General features: G+C 34.7%; 1 protein-coding gene across 4 annotated transcripts in view; it reads left to right on the top strand.

Moving 5' to 3' along the window:
- The first annotated feature begins 11,599 nt into the window (after window positions 1–11,599).
- FSTL5 (follistatin like 5) overlaps window positions 11,600–18,476 on the top strand; it is a 670,505-nt gene continuing 663,628 nt past the window's right edge. The window contains exon 1 of one of the 4 annotated variants that reach the window (XM_030865721.3): window positions 11,600–12,343. The gene's annotated coding sequence lies outside the window, so the exon portion shown is untranslated. The remainder of the gene's footprint in view (window positions 12,344–18,476) is intronic. The other 3 variants (XM_060299861.2, XM_030865720.3, XM_030865719.3) reach the window with 3 other exon arrangements.

Genomic DNA, 18,476 nt, shown 5'->3' on the forward strand with positions numbered 1-18,476 from the left:
ATTATTCTGTAAAATAAATAATATTATTATGCTTTTTGGCTACAGTTTTATACAAAATTTGGTAATATTGTATTGCTATTCATAATTGATATGCACCATTGAAGATAACTTAAGTATAATTGTTTTCACATATAACTATAGTGTATGTGTTCTAAATTTCTGGGTCTATGATAATTACTTTAACTTAATCTCTATTTTTAGGAAAAATAACTGTATTCTGTACATAATGTTTAAATCCTATAGTACAGAAATATTTATTCTATTTGCCACCAGTTTTCTCCTGTTAATAGATGAAAGATTCCTTAAATATATCAATTAGTGTCTATTGATTGTTTTTCTTCATAAAGCAAGATATTATCATTTTTTAGCTGACAGGAGGGAAGATCACATTGATAAAAACTACTTTGCCAGTCTCTTTACTGTTCCTCAGTAAAACCAATCAACAAATACAGTAAACTCACTAATAGTTGCTAGCGATTACGTATTTGATAGATTACTCAACACAAACTACTATTTAGTTGTTTAAAATGGGCATATAAACAGCTTCTATGTAATAGCCATATTTTGTATATCAGTCTGGTAACTTGGGTCTATATTTTCTTAATTTTTTGAAATCTTATAAGTTGTGTTTGTGTCATGAACAAAACAGTGGCAAAGGGGAACTGAATATGTATCCATGTAAGAATAACAAGTATTATTTTGTCAGTGTAAATTTGGTTTAAAAGTTCTAAACTTTAGTCAAAGTTTGAAGTATGTATTCTTAAGTTATCTTGGTTTGCATCCCTCTCTCCTACACTTACCGAGAATAATTATAGACTGAGAATCAGTAAAATACTTTACGGAGTAAGGTAAGACATCTAAGTTCATGTCAGGAAGTTGAAACTTATGAATCAAGGGATATACTGCTTACTCTCAGATAACACATTTTCTATCCACACTATTCCTAGAAGCTGATACATCATTTTTATTCCTTAACTATTCATAAAATTTTAAATTAACCATTTGTTGGATAAATAATTAGGCATAATTAAAATTCTACTAATCTTAAAACACTGCTTGATCATGTAAACAATTTAAATGATTATAACGGAATATAGCAGGCTTGGAATAAATTTACCAGATGATGGTGATGCTAATACTTTGACTGTCAAGGTAAAAGAATATTTTAGGAAATGTCAAATTCAGTGAGAAAATGTTCAGACTTTTTCATTCTTTCAGCAGCTATTCATTGGGCTTCTCTTACTTGCCAGTTCCCGTCAAGGAGATGAGGATATAGCAGTGAGCAAAAAAAGGAGGTCAAGGGCTTCCCTGGTGGCGCAGTGGTTGAGAGTCCGCCTGCCGATTCAGGGGACACGGGTTCGTGCCACGGTCTGGGAAGATCCCACATGCCGCGGAGCGGCTGGGTCCGGGAGCCATGGCCACTGAGCCTGCGCGTCCGGAGCCTGTGCACCGCAGCGGGAGAGGCCACAACAGTGAGAGGCCTGCCTACCGCAAAAAAAAAAAAAAAAAAAGAAAAAAAAAAAAAAAAAAAGGAGGTCAAATTCTCCTTTAGGGATAGACAACAAATACATAAATAAGTAAATATATATGTTTCTAGATTGTGTTTACTGTGAGTCAGAAATTCACATTACATTCTGGATATCGAAATTGTATAGCCTAGTTGTTTTCTTTGAGGTGATAATTATCTAGTGATCAGAGAGAGGAATTTAAAAAAAAAATAAAAAACTTTTGAATAGAGTCAGAATGAGCCTCATGATAGATTTCTACACTGGTTCAAAGAAAAGATGTGTCACAAGTTTGCAAATCAGATAAAGTTTATGAAAGAAGTAACATTCAATCTGCTCTTGAAGGATGGGTAGATTTTGAAAATGTTAAAAGGTACAGCAAATGAATGCATTGCTAAATACATGAATGCATTTGTTCAGTAAATGTATTGAACACTTATACTAAAGGCAGTTATCTGAGTCCACAGAATACAGGAATGAACAAGTTGGGTCTTATACTCAATGAGCTAACATTCGAGTTTGAGAAGACATAATGTTGACGAATGAATGAATAAATAATATATCTTCAAATATTAATATATTCCATGAAAAAAGTAGCCATATAAAAGGTTAAGAGTTGGTGGTGTAGAGGGTTGCTAGGCAGAAAAAGGTAATTCCACAGGGATGAATGTTAAAGACTCACCCATAAGGAAATCTGGGGAACAGAATTTGGGAAAAAGAGGCATCAAGTGTAAAGGCATTAAAATGGGTATGAGCTTCATATGTTGAAAGAGAGCAAGAATGCTACAATGATTGAAACTCGGTGAAGATAAAGGAAGGAGTAGTTTCTGACCTGGAAGATGCATGTGCCTAGTGATAGGAGGACCTGTGGACAACAGTAAGGGATTTAGGTTTTTTTAAATACAAAATGGAATACAAAGTTTTAAGCAAAGAAGGGACATAATGTGACATATATATATTTTAAAAATAACTATAGCTGATGTTGGGAAATGCACTTTGAGTTAAGAGAGTAAGTAAAGAGATCAGTTAGGCAACTAGATAATCGTAGATGATAGGTGATACCTAATATAGATGTTCATAGGCCATAGATGATGGTAGCTTGGAATAAGGTGTGTAGCAGTGATAAATTAACCACAAAGTTCAGTGAGACCTGTGCTGTTCAATTTTAATTGTGTGGGAGGTTAGAGAGGAATTAAGGCAAAACCAGGAGTTTTCATTTAATTTACTAGACAAAAGTAACCCCTTAAAGGTTTTTTTTGTTATTGGTGATGGTGGTGGTGTTTTATTTCTTCTTCTACTTCGTCTTCAATACAAGTCTTGATTTTTTGAAGAAAGTTGTCACATAGGATATTATTCATACCTTGCTGAAGTTAAATTCCATGGAGTTTGTATAATTCTTTTGAAATTCCAGTGGCCAATTGTGAAATTCCTTGGAAATTTTTTAAGTAGTTACGTTCATCATAACAGTTTAGGCCTAGCATGAGTTGGGGAAGGAAGCAGAGGGCTTGACAAAACCAGACTACTACTTTAAAAAAGCAAGGAGGCCAATTCTGAAATTCAGCAGTTTGGGCAAAGCACAATACTCAAAGAAGCAAGTAATTTGTCATCAGTTTTACATAGGTAGTATAGGATAATAAGCATTTAACTAGCTGTTGCTCACCTAAGTGAGTGGAGTAAGCAAATAGAGAGTACAGGCTAACAATACTTGGAAATGTGGAGACCAGATATTTTATATCAAGGAGCGGTGTCCTTGGAAAGTACCAGTCAGTGATTCTGAATGAGTCCTAAAGGCAGAAATTTAGTTCCTAGTAGAAACAGCCGTAAGGTTCATACTGGACTGGGTTGATTCTAGGCACATTACCCTATTCTAGTACTTATTACATTGTATTGTAATGGTTTACTTGGGTTTTGTTTACAGCATTATATATTATTTATCTTTGTATCTCTAACCTCCAGCATATCTGTTTCAGAGTAGGAACCTGATTTTCATATGTTGAAGGAACACTTGGAAAGGAAGTGGCTTGGTTCTTACTCTGGGTACATGTGGGTAAGAGGAAATGAAATCCTTAACTGAAAGATAGTAAGCCATTACAAAAAGTCTAGAATAGAAGCCCAACACAGAGCTCTAAAGTAATGTATGCAGGTCCGAACGATAGACAAGTTATCTTGACTCAGGTCACTACAGAAGAATCTTCTTTTGCCAGCCTAACCTAAGCTTATTTTAGGATGACTATTAGGAGGATGAGATTCATTTTGTTTAATTCCAGATAAATGCAAAACCTAGAGAAAAAACAAGCCTGTATCTGAGGGGATCAATGACATCTTCCGTGTAGGAAGCCAGAGACATCAGCTGTGTGTAACAGGTGTTGTGAGAGATTGATGCAGATACAATTATTTCAAAATCAACTCAGTTGCTGGTATTTATCAACTAGTTTAAGTTATTTATGCTGTGATAACAGATGAATAATCTTCAAATCTCAGTGGCCTGGTTAAGCAGCAAAGCTGCTGGTGTAATTCAGTCCAAGTCGAGAGACCTGAGAAATGGGGGGTCAGAGGTGGGGGAGGAAATGGTGTAAGTCCTGTTTTGAGTTCAAAAGCCCAAGAACCCGGAGTGCGGATGTCTGAGGCCAAGAGAAAATTGATGATCCAGCTCAGGGTTGAATTTGCCCTTCCTCTGCCTTTTTGTTCTATTCAGGCCTTCTGTGGTTTGTATGATGCCCATTCACGCTGGTGAGGGCCATCTTCTTTACTCGGTCTACCGGTTCAATTCAACTGTTAATCTCCCCCGGAAACACCCTCACAGACACACCCAGATATAATGTTTGACCAGCTATCTGAGCATTCCTTAGCCCAGTCAGGGTGACACATAAACTTGACCACCACAGTCAGCAAAGGCCACTCAGATCCTCATGTCCCCCAGGAGTCTAGGGTAACTGGAGCAGCCACTATCTCAAATGTTGCCCATTTCTTTGATAGAAAAGGGTGCTGCTGCAGGATATTGCTATGTTCTCAGCCCAGAAGCGACCTGTGTCACTCCTATTCATAGTTCTTTGTACAGAAGTGGCCCCACTCAACCATCGGAGACCATGAAGTGAGACTGAAACACAGTCACAGGAGGAAGGGTGTGGTGAGTAGCAGTAGTAAATACAATGCAAGTATAGTGCGGAATCCTAATTTGTTACACAGAATTGTTTTCAAGTTTCTTTACTGGCAGCTTTTGCTTTTTGAAGTTCAAATAATTTCTGTATAATGTTAATAAACAACAGCAATACACATTAACAGAGGGAGTCTGCAAGAAAAGGAACATATATGTCTCTTTTGGTCCCTAGCGTAGTTCCTCCGAGACAGTGCTAACACCATTCTTGGGAGCAAACTGGGACAGATGCTCTGGTCCATATGCTCTGGAGGGATCTTATACACGGTGAAGGCTAAAAAGAGCAAGAAAAATCAGTACTAATTGCTCACTTCACCAAATGCTTCTTTACTTCTCGTTCAACTTATCATTTTGTACCTGTGACATTTTACTAATTTTTACTTGTGATACTTTATATATACTTGTAATATTTTTCTATCTTAATTATATCATAATTTTAGTTATAGAGTTATTAATTTACATATTATTTACTACATAATATATTTGTATTATATATTATATACACACGGTTTCTAGACTTTCCCATCCATTCTCATTGCTGGGCCTAATGTCTAGCAACTAGCTGTGATGTTAGACAAAATGAACTTTCCATCTGTCCAGATACATAGATTATTTCCACTTCTAGCAGTATATTTCCTTACACTTTACAATCTTTCTGAACTTGAGACTTACAGTCATATTTTCAACATCCTTTTACATTCTGCTCTCAAAGATTATAATGTAAAATATATTACTGTGTGTGCCTCTTTTGAAATTTGAAAAGACAGCTATTTTGATACTCATAAAAAAGTCACAAGTTTAAATAAAATACTGATGGCAGCTAATTCAAACAGTGACACAGATTCTGAGACAATTAACATAAATTCTGAAAATGTTGAAATGTAAATGTAGTATTATAAAAGTTTTATAAGATCAACTCCCATACCATATTTGTTTTCATTTGTTTAATACTTTAAATCCAGCAATAAACATTAAACATTTCTGTCATAACTCTCTTTATCAACATGCATTTAAATAATTGTTTTGTTACAAAGAACTCCAGGGTTCAGACTGCTGTACTCAAATTCTCATATGCAATACTAACATTGGCCAGTAGATGCCCTAAGAGATCTCCTAAACGCTAACTCTAAAAATTAAAATCATCTGTTTGAGCATCAGTAAGTTCTTATACTTTATTTTCATAGTTCAATTACACTCGTGAAATGGCACAATATGTTTAGATTTCAAAGACTCTTCAGATTACCAAATTTCAAATCACCTCCTCAAACTTTGATTATTAAAATGATAGAAGAAAAGGAAACGTTTCCAGAATTGATTTTTAAAACTACAGTGACGATAGCGACACATCTGATCCACTTAAATTGATTGCTTCTAATTTAAATAAATGTGGCCAACACTATAGTGTGTAAATATAACTCTAAGCTTAACTTAATCATAGAAGAAGATTAGGGTGAGTTCTAAAGCATTTGCTTGTATTATCTCACATATTTGGATTTTTCTGATTTTACTACAATTTCTATTATTTTCTATAATAGTTATTAGAGTAGTGTTCTTCAAGGTCTACTAGTGGAAGTTATTTTAATTATAGATCTCTCCTTCTAGGTTTTTTAACATTAAAGTTTACTTACAGAAAAAAATGTTACTCAGATACATTTGTTATATAAAACTGGGAAAATAGAACTATGTTGTTTTCTTTCTACCTTTAGTTTATAAAAAATTACTCAATTACTCCTAAATATTTTTAATAAGACAAGGACTAAATGATTTTCTTCTAGGCTTATATCCTTATGCGTCATCCTCCTGAGGAATTTATCTGAAATTGTATAAATATGTGGACATATAAAAATCATCTTTAACTTATTCAATTACTATTATTATAAAAATATTTTCTTAATCCATCATTTCGTTTTACACTCTCCTTTAGAAAACAACACGTTTTGACACCATCCCTAGGAGCCTGAGAATTCTGTGCATGGACATATTGGTGGATGACAGTTCTTATTGAAATTTTATTCCCATTGTTTTATCCCCATTGTTTTCCCAGACTAAGATATACAAAGTTCTGTTTTACCACACCAAAACAGAAAAGAAAAATACAGCTCTGGGAGAAATTCATGGTTATGCCCCTTGGAAGTCAGATGAAGCACGTCTATAAAGGAGCTATTAAATTAGGAAGATAAAAGTACACGAGAGCTTGAAAACTAGTGTAGATAACACAAACCAGAGTCTGGCAAATCTGTCTGTCAATGTTCATTCCCCTTGATATGCTCATATAAAGAGCTAGTTGCATTTTCCCCTTCAATTTAAAAGATAAAACTTATAAAGTCAAGTAGCCATGTTTATCAAGAGGGAAATATTAGGGTTACAGGTTTTTCCACACTCAGCACCCCTGGCATATACCTTTCCTTGTAGGCTACAGTGATCCTTTTAATGTCCATCAGTATTTAATTCTGGATTCAAATTCAGAATCTGAATTTGACCCCAAATTATTGATGTTAATTATTGGCAATAATGAACCTTAGGTTATTGACTACAGTGAACAAATTTATTCCTTTAAACCCAAAATAGATTGCGCTGTTAAATGCTCTAGGTTTTAGCTTTTTAGTTTCACAGCCTTTCTTGAAACGTTCTATCGTTTTTCTATTTAATATTACCTCAATACAGATTGAGGTCAACCAATTTCTTAAACGTGTAACTTTTATTCATGTTATACAATTGCCCAGGTTCTTGTGGAATTTGTAAAGCCCATTTACACAGTGGGAATTAAAAATTTCACAAGTGCATCCATCTGAGAGTTTGAGGGATAAAGAGCTATATACAAGCTTTAACATAATATTTCTGAAAAAGATCTATAATCATTTATGAAATATACCATTTTGTTGGTGAGTTCATGATTAAAATTTGTAAAAATAGTTTTTCTTAGTGTATCTCCCTGTGTGTTACAGTTAATAATAGTAAGAAAAGAACTATCTTCCATATTACTCATGATAAATGTAAAAATCTCTTATCCAAAACCAACACAATGCCTGCACTATGGTAGAGAATGGAGACCAAAAATTTAACATAATCTCAATTTTCAATATATAATGAGAGTTTTAAAAAGTAAACTAATAAAACCTCATGAAAACTATGTAGTTGATCAGAAATAACGCTTAGGTAGAAAATGTGTATGTGTAACTCAAGTGGTCTTCAGTCTGTAGCTTTATGTATTGGTATTGAGGTTTTGATTCTTATAGGTATCCCAAGTCTTATGTCTACATTTTAAAGAAACACATTTGAAAATCCTCTTCAGCACACACCTTGTCCCACACCCCATACACAAAGTGCATTTAAGATCGCAAATCCAGGTTAGTTAAGAAATTTATATTTAAATGAGTTGTATCAATATTCCATTCCATAACACAATATTGCATTTAAGTATCCTATAACACAGCAGACATATCACTAACAAATGTTTTATTAAGGAAATAAAAGATAGGGAGAGAGAGAGAAAGGCCCTAAGGGAGCAAGAGTTAGGAAGGGGGAGGAAAGGAAATAACAAAAATAAGAAAAACAAAAGAGGAGGTAAGGAAAGGGAAATATATTTTTAGGTGTCAAATAATATTATAAAACTCTGTATATTTAGCATGTGGAATTGAATTACAAGGCCAAAAAGTAAGGGTACATTTCAGAAATTCTTGTTTTTCCTGAGAACTAATTGTTGAAGGCAGCATCGACTCTTTAGAACATGTATCAGGAATATGGAATTCCACATTGCAGAAGATTTGAGGTCTCTATGTGCTTATGTTGTAAGTTTGCTGCTCTCTTTAGTTAAAGAAGGTATGGTCATTATGCCTATGATTTTTTTCCTATCCTGGTTTTTTATGATTCCCCAAAATTAAGAGGGATGATTACCTCACAAAGTAGTGAATCTTTGCTTTTCAAAAAAGCATGTTCTTAATTCTCAACAAACCTTCGCATAATTGATTCAAAAAGAAACATTAACAACACACACACTGTTATTATCGTTAGAGTATAATTCTAATGTACTACAAATACATTAGAATAATTATAATTTGAAAAGAATCTTGTAAAATTTGATGACACTACAGGAGTCCAAAAATAGAGAACTGAAAAACAGTATGATTAAAAGGTAAATCTCTCATACAAGTATAAATACACACTCACAAGACAACAACACAATGAGCTTCATGATTTCTGTGTATCACATTTTAATATGCTCATGTAAATTACTTAAATTAAAATCCTTTAGTAGATGTTGGCCATTGAGCCCTTAAGACATTTTCCTTGAGCGTATTTACTTGATATTTTAGTCATCTTTCCAGTGACAATTTACAACTAAAAATCCATGTAATCACTTTCTGCATGCCTTGCATCTTATTGTTGTTCTACAACTGCCTTGAATATCCTACAGAGTAATTATGTGTGACTATATGAGTATACTGTAATATTGCTTATATAAAAATAAGTGACCACTTTAACAAACCCATTCAGTCCTCTCTTAGTTTCATCTTGGATGGGGAAAATTTATTTTCTGACCTCTTAGCCTCATCCTTGGTCCTAGTCACTCATACCCTTTCCACACCCCCGAAACTAATTACCCTAAGGTACTATTTTCATAGTCTTAGTAACAGATGTCAATTTTTCCCACCTAAGGGGAAAGTTCTTAAGATATTGAATTCCAATATAAAAATTTCTGAAGTTTTTGAATTCTACTATAGAATCCCATAATGGTGGATATGTAGAGGACTTTAAAGATAACTTAGTACAATACCCAGATTTTACCAGTGATGGGTATGATGAAAGAATAACTTGCTCTTGGCCACACAGCCAATTAGAACAGAACAAAAGCTAGAATCCTCTAAAATAGTACAGTCCTCCCATTACTTTTCTGCATGCATACATCTCTGTGCATGCATACCAAAATAGTTCTATTTTTTTTCTGTTTCTTTTCTTCTTTCTTTCTCTCTCTTTTAGAGACAATGAGAAAAATACTCTGTTTTTTTGCTTCCACATTTGAAACATAGGTTTGTTTTCCAGTTTCATCCCCTCAGGTTTTTAATTGAATTCATAGCCAAAAGCAATCTGATCACTGAAACGAACTGAAAAATAGTGTCTATTAAACAACACATGACACAGGCTTGGGTGGAATTATATAAGAGTTTTTTATAATGTACTCTATATATCTCCACAGTGAACTTTTAAATCTTCTCTGACATTTTGGCAGGTTGGCATGAAGCAGACCAAAATATGTCATGTGACATTTCCAAAGACGTAAAACACATGTGCTTTGATCAGCCTTAAAACAAGCTATTCAAATGGTTCCATTGTAATTACAATTGTAGAATGACCCTCTGTTCCCAAATGTCATCTTTCATGTCCTACTATGGTGTCAGAAGCCATTATTAAAATCACTTTGGGAATTGAGGGGCTTTCAGAATATGTGTGTGTATACGTGAGTATGTGTGTGTAGGGAGCAGTGCAAGAAGGCATGATGCTGTGTGTTTATATATTTACATAAAATCAATAGTCGTCACAGGAAAATAAAACATTGCAGATTACCTGGAATACAAACATTATGATCTAGATGTGTTAGAAGGATACTGATCTAGATGTGTTAGAAGGATACTCCCAGGAACATGAATATTTGGGAAAGAAACTGACAAATTTGGGAATAAATTGGATACAGAGTAGAAAAAAGAAAGGTCCCTAAAAAGCAAAAATAATATATTCTTTTCTCTCAATTTTGCTGCTGTTTAAATAGCTATTAGGAAGGTATTTGAGTATATATGCCCACAAAGTAAATATGCTTCCTGAAATAATTTCTTAAACATTGCAGAAAATCAAATTTATTATTTATTTTTCCTGATAGGAAAATAAACAAGTGAATTCATTCCATCAGAGTCCCTGAAAATACTCAGGAGTGAATCCAGCACAAAATTATTTTAGACTTCAGGAATATGACGACACATAGATGTATGCATTTGGATGAAAAACAATGTGTTGGATGTTATGAAATTTCTTGAATAAACATCTTTTTATGAAAAATGTTTTATCCAACTTAAGAAAACTTAGGCTTAATTTTTTTTGCTCATTTCTTTGTAAAAGTAAGTCCTGATGGCTGTAGGTGGGACATGGGATAGTATGTGAATAATGACCCTTTGGGATGATTGATCATTTCAGTTCACAAAAAGTGTTTATTTACAAGGTTAAGCAGTCAGAAATCTGGCGTGGTCCCCCACCCCCCCACCCCCCTATCCCCGGCCCGGTTCTCTTTCTGTCAAGGGCCTTAGAGCCTCACTGGGAAAAGAAGCATTACATACACTGAGAGAATTGCTAAAGGCTATGAAATGCTTCCAGCCTACCCCATCTTCCATAGAACAATTGATATATTAGACATAATAAACATTGCATAACCTTCAGGATTTTGGCAGTGGAAATTGAATTTGAGAACTCTCACTTTTTTCATTATTAAATAATGTTTTTAACCCTGGAATCTCCAAATCCATTTAACTTGACAATGTATTTAAATCATGTCAATGAGAGAGAGGGTTCCACAGATTTTATAGGAACACATATGAAGTCTGATATATGCTACGCAGAACTCATATAAGAAAAATTAAGACAGCATTGTTTACGAATGATAAGTATTGCAAGCTTTCACATTTTCTCCAAGTGCTCAAAGCATTTTTTCCCCCCTCCTGAACGAGTTTCTGCTGCAGTGACTCCCTCTAGCAGTTTCCTGAACCGAGGAAAGAAAACGGAACACCGAACACATCCTTTCCAGTAAACAAATGGGAGGGAGAAAGAGGGAAGTTTGGCCAGGAAGATCAAAGGGACTTTTTTTTTTTTTTTTCCTGACCGGTTGCACGGATTCCTTCGGTCCCCTGATCCCCCGTCCTTCTCCACCGGCCCCTAGCCTGTCCTCTGCTCCACTGTCCCCTCCGCCCCGTCTCCTTCCGGAGCTGCTAGCTGAGGTCTCCGGAGTGCACAGGAGCGGCCGTCCCAGCGCAGGCAAAGCTCAAGCAGCGCCGAAAGCATTCGGTTTCTTCAGGGCTGGTTGTAATGGATCGTGAAGTCCAGTGATGCCCACGCCGATCCTCAGCCTGGATTCCGTCGCCTCCACTGCCTCAGCTGACCGCAGCAGAAGCCCAGTCCAGGGGGCGGCCCCGCGCCTCCCGGGGAGCTGAGATGCAAAATCGTTACGTCAGATGGTGGGGCGGGGCGCTCCCGGGTTGAGTGGCAGCAGCCCTCGCTCGGGGAGGAGGCGCGAGAATCAGCCTGGTTCAGTGACTGAGACAAACTGGAGGCGAGAAGAGCGGGTGCTGTCCACGGCGCTGCCGGTGCTGAACCTGGGGCGCGGGAAGACCCGCTGTCCCGCTCCTCCAGGCGACGCCCTCTCGCACCCTCTGTGCCCTGCGGGACCCTCTTCACCAGCTGGACCCTATCGACTTGACAAAGGAGTGTGGTATCGGACGTGGGAGAGAGTCCTGCGTTCGCCACCTGGACGCCCCTTCAGGCGTGACTTCGGGGATTTCTATAGTTTTAGACCAAACTATTTCCATCTTTTCCAGGCTAAGACCATCTTTTTAGCTTTTTTAAAACAATTATTATTATTATCGTGATTTACATATACACGCCGTTTAAGAATCTTTCTGGGAGACTTTGTAACTGTTGAAATAAGGTAAGAAAAAGAACATTATTATAACATTTTTACAAATGGGGGAGCAATGCAGACTGTCATTTAAGACCAAGTTATGATTATTTTTATAATTTGAAACGGGACAGTTGGCAATGATTGCAACAATTATTTTACTAATTACTGTTATCATTACTATTACAAGAATAATGATTGGTGATTAGGCACTGAATTCTAGAGAGGAAGTTGAGGGCTCTGCTTTTTTTTATGTGTGTGAAGTTAATGTCATCATGTTACATTTTGCTTTATAAATATAAATTTTGTAGAGCAACACTTCTTGCATGGCTCAAGGAACAGGAACCATTCACTGCAAGTCCTCAAATATGTTAGTAAATTGCATTAAATAATCAACCAACAAGTTGTTTAAAATAAATGTAACCTTAAAAATATGTGAATGGACTAATCTCTGATTAATCAATATTGCCTATGGTATCTAAAGCTTAGACTGCAAAGTGCAGAGCTCTCTTCACATTATTCTGGAGGGGAGGTGGTAGGGATAGGAGCATTTATACCATGCTGGGTTCATTTAGATGTGTTATACAGTAGATACAAATAAAACTTGTGAAACTCGGTCTCTCAGAATTCTGCACCCCAAGGTCATGTGTATTTCCAAGTGGGGAGCTGTTTGTTCTGCTTGACTAGTGAATGTCATCCCCTCCCTGCCCCCTCAGGTCAGAGGTGGATGTAAATAGGAAGCTCTGATTTAATAATACAGTATTAGCTTGTATTATAGTTGCTACTGCCGTTGGTAATTGAATGGAACTGGGAAGCATGGGCTGGGAAAATGTCTCCTTATTTCAGCAATGTTTAACCTCTTGTATGCTTAACAGAGAGCTTTTCTCTACTTGGGAGATTTTCTTTGGAAGCTACGTTCCTTTTGTCAATTGGCAGTGTGTTTTGAGTGTGTATGTGTAAAGAATTCAGTGCAGAAAACCACTGAACAGTATTTCTCATAATGAAGAATTATGAAATGATAGAAGTTAACTGGTGCTCTATGTATTTCTATTACTATTCATGACTTTTTTAGATAGGTATGATAGTTTGTCTGGTAAAGGATATTATGTTCTTTCATTTTTGTCATTTAGTGACATTAGATTAAGTATAAACCACGGCCGGGGAAACATGGGGAGGAGGTTCTTTACATTCCAGGAAGAGAGTTCAGGTTGCAACTAGATGTCCTTTATTAATAGGAATGGGTGAAATATGAGCTATTTCAGACAATAAATACCATTCAACTGACTAGGGCTATGTTTTTCAGCAACTAAAAAGTACACTAAGTTTATATATTTGTATATTTTTAATTATCATAAAATGTATGCTATAGTTGCATTATACATACAAAGATGAACTTTAGGTTTAGAGTTTATTGTTTAAAATAATTCCTCTGGGTAAAGATTTTGCATTTTATTAACAGCACAATCCTGCATGAGAGTGATTGTTAAAAGAAATGGATATTATTGCAAACAGTAGAGGTCAAATGTAAGCCTCTTTAGCTGTTCTCATGTTTTACCCTAAGCAGGTGTTCTTTGCAGGATTCTTGTAAGTCATGCTATCTTACCTTAAATAGTGATACAAATTTTTAAGAACTAAGCAGGTAGAAAAGCAAACTACAGTCTATGGAACACTGGGCCATGAGGCTTATACCAGCCTCTTTTAATTGTATAGAGGAGAATCATTCTTTTCTTCTGTATATTTTGAAACGTTTTCTCTAATCATATTGGTATAAATATTCAGACTGTGGAATTTTAAACAGATTTATGGCTTTAAAATTTTAGTTTTATTTATTATATGGAAACATAAATTTTAATTTTATAACTTACTCTAAAAGTGGTAACATATATAAACACTATATTCACCCAAATGAGTATCCCATTGACTTTTTTTTTTCCATAAAGTTTTCCAAGGTGTATGTCTTTGTTTGGGTAGAAACAGTAAAGCTTGAACTACCAGCATCCAGAATTCTTTTAGATGAAGTTTAGAGTTGTCACAATGAAATGGTGAAACACTAAAATCAAAATGTGTTATTGGTAGTAATGAAACCAGTAAGGTAAGTTCAATGAGATTGCAAACTTAAAACACTAAAAGCATTTTCCCCTGATTTTTTTTTACATATTAAGCTTTTATATATTAGTTCTGAAGTAAGGTAAAATTAGGTGACCATAATAAGCCCAAAATTAGCACATAGGAGATACTATTTGATCAGAATGCAATTCTAACTGTAAACAAATAAAACTGCCAACTTTGAAGACTTCTAGTAAAGATATTCACACATGGTGGTATTTCATTAATTCTTTGCTCCACAAAGAAATGACCATATTTTGAAGTTATAACTTGTCCATGTGAAATTCAAGGGACTAGTCAACACCATAGCAACAGATAACCTGCTCAGCCATTAATTCATTTCATTTCATAGGCACTGAAATTGTATAAAGTACTTTTTATTTCAAGATAATGAACTTTTAGAAAGTATATAGACAAATTATTGAAATAATTTAATGTCACATATGTTCAAATTATTTTCCTTCTTGTTTCTCAAATTCTTAAAGCACATTGATCTAGATAATAATTTAAAAGATGATATTTCTTGATAGATGTCTTTTTTTCCCTTACAAATAATAATGACTATGTATGACTGGAGGAATTTAAGATAAAGATGAACAATTTGGATTTTATCTTATCAAGACTATATATTGCTATCTTTTAAAAAATTAATTAACATGTGCAGTAGAGAAATCAAGAAAGTAATGATAAAATCTGAAATATGCTGAAAAGTTTACTCTAATTGACTTTTTTTAATTAACTTTTAAATTATATCTAATAGCTTATTGAGAATTTTCTTTGAATGGTGGCCGGTTCTCATGTTTAATACTCATTTACCCATGAAACTAAAGGACTTTGAATAATATGTTCCTATGAATCCTTTATATTTGCCCCCAAATGACATACAATCTCTAGTATTTTTATTACTTACTATATAATATTCTTTATATGATATACTTTATAAAATATACTTAATAGAATATGTAATATACTTTATAATAAGTTCAGAAGATGTTTGTGAACTAATAAGCTAGAAAAATACTTCCTGTTGTTAACATCATTGTAACAGCCATGTGACCAATTATTTTCTTCAGAACAAACTTAATCACCTTCTGCTTCAACACTTCCAATGTCCTTTGGGCTTTGTCTACTTAAGGTGAGCTGTAGATTCCCTTGTGGAAAATCCCAATTTCCTCATTAAATTGGTCAACACACAAGAAAACAACTGGTCCCTTTGTTCCTTAATCATCTTGGTATTGAAGAAGTTAATATTTTATGTTATGAGATATATTAAGAGATGAGATAGTGCTTTTGATACGTTCAGAATTCTGGGTCTTAATATGTATTTTCTAAAAGAATAAGAATTAAACAATAGTATAATGCTTACTCTGAGTGTGTGAATGTATATATATGAATGTACTATACATAAATATGTATATATATATATATGCTATCTACCTATCTAGTTAAATATATATATATATATTTTTTGTAAATTCTACTCTACCATAAACATGCAATGGGATGGGAATCATCTGGAACATGCAAGTTCAAGAAATGCTACTTAATATAAAATAATTTATATATTAATCTATAATACAATATATAATTTGTAGTGGCAAAAGTGTTTTCTAATTATTGTTAGTTTTTATTTAGGCTAGTATGCTTCTGCACACATAAGGTTTGTTTTTGTTTTTTCTTGACATGAAAATGTCACTCAGAAGCTCTCATGTTGATTGGCAAGGGAAGGAAAAATTGGAAACAAAAATTGGCAGGAATAAGAAACAGAATGAATGTGTGAATAATGAAGAGATTACAGCACTACACTAGTTCTGCAAAAAGTGTGGGTAGTGATAAATAATTTGAAAGTTATTGTCTCTAAAAGAGTCACATGAGGTTTACTTCTTATACATCTTCAGGTAATAAGCATGTACTTCTAAGGAACAGAGCATGGATAGCCCTACACCTAAAATGTTTTTGCTGTTTGTATATCAATGTTTTCATACATAGATGTGGTGAAATGTGGGAAGAAGAGCAGCTCAACTCTGAACTTTCTTGCTTTAAAACCAAATTATTAATATTAATTTAATGTGATTTTGGTATCAAATTATGTAAATCTCTAAAGCAAAGTAGTTGCTTAGTGAATTCGTTTGCATGTCAATGCAGAGACTATTATTCCAACTCATAACTGGTTCATAGCACTGCTAACAACTCTAAAGCCCAATGCAGAAGATTTGAAAATCCTTTTTTCATTGAGTTTTATTTAAATATATTCATTATAATTGACAGTTAAGAGAAACTTACTTTAGTGATATATCTTCCCCGCAAAGGTAGCACCAACGTACCAATTAAAACATACATACAGTAGCAATTAAAACATACAGGTCTGAACTATGTTCCCCAAAGATGATGATGAAATGAAAATAATCTTCCCTTCCACTTCCACCAAACATATTAGATAGTGTTTTAATGACCACCAAGGTCTTATTTTTTCTAATTTCTAAAGCCTTCAAAGTAAGGTTCTTACACATATGAAATGACAAATATCCCCAAGCCCTCTGTGGTTATGTGCACCTTATGCCCTTTGTGGTTATGTGCACCTTTTTCTCAAAGACACAAGTGTTGTTGTGGCCCTGATGTCAACCAGACTCTGGACTACCTCATTTAGGAGTAAGGAAGTGGTATCATTCATCTTTCCAAAGAAAGAGGGCCAGTGAGCTACCAGTAGTAAACACTTTTTCTGTCTCATGATAGATTACCTATTGACATCTGAGCATATGGTCTGTGAACCTAGATTTGCCTCTACAGGAAGAGGGAGAATATAGGAAAAAATGCTATTTTAAAGTATTCATATGTGTACATATACATTTTTCATATTATCCCTTTATCCATATTAAGACATTTTTCATTTACATAACCATGTAGAAGTTTCTGTTACCTTCATTTTAGATATGAGAAAGCAGACAGGTGAAAGCTTTCTACCTCTCCAGCCCATGGTCCCGCCTCTAGGAATAGGTGGATTAGGCAATCGAGCTTAGCTCATCCATCTTGCATGTACTCTCTGTTTTAGCACCTCTGTTTAGGTCAAATATCCAAGTGGGTGTGTCTTATTTAAAGCTAGGATTTTTATTTTTTCTGATTCTTTATTTAACGTGAATGCCATTTTCCCCTCTTGCCCCAAGTTTTTCCCTTAATTATTAAGTTATGTTGAAATGATTTTATGTCATATATTCTCTAGTATACAAACTTTAGAATGTACAATACCAAAGGTCTTAAGGAGTTTTTCCTCTGTATTTAATGTTAGAGGTGTTACATTATTCAATCTCATAGACTATAATACTAGCAACACAATATTTCCCTTTATATCTCAAAGACAATAAGAAACAATATAATAGAGCTCTTCCCTAAGAGCTCAAGTTTTTTGTTTGTTTGTTTGTTTTTTTCATTCTCTAAAAAGTCCTCCCGGATACAAAATTCAATTCCAAATACATCTTGAACTGAAGTTCAATCACCTACTTCAAGCAATTACCACTTGTGTTATAAACTGCTACTCACATTTAAACTTTCAGACCAGTTAGCTGCTAATATTTCAAATAGTCTATGAGATGAAATAAAATAATCAAAATAAAATAAGTAGTTTTGAAGCACAATACAAAAAGAGGTAGTCTAAAGTGGGCTCTTGAACCCTCAGGAAACATTCAGTACTTCATTCTACTGTTTCTTCTATTTGAGGTATACAAAGGGAAGTGCTGGCCAGTAACTGATGCTCTTTGCTTTCACATGGCTTTTAGGATGACTGAGTAGAAGAGGTAAGTGCTGGTGGCCCTCCCAGGAGGGCCACACAGTTGCATCAGATCCCCTAGTGAATCCTCGTTATCTGAGTTTGGGTTGTCCTTATTAAGTGGATCCTAAAGGAGATAGAAAAGTTTGATTTGTGGAAAAAGTTTAACTTAAAAGTGGAAAGATTTATAGGGATTTTATTAAATATTTTACATGCTGATTAGTAATACCTAGTGTTTTACTTCTGAAATGAAGCCTGGCATAAAAGGTTTAAATCTTGAAATTTCTACACCATTCT

Source organism: Globicephala melas, chromosome 5 (assembly GCF_963455315.2).
Source record: "Globicephala melas chromosome 5, mGloMel1.2, whole genome shotgun sequence".
NCBI lineage: Eukaryota > Metazoa > Chordata > Mammalia > Artiodactyla > Delphinidae > Globicephala > Globicephala melas.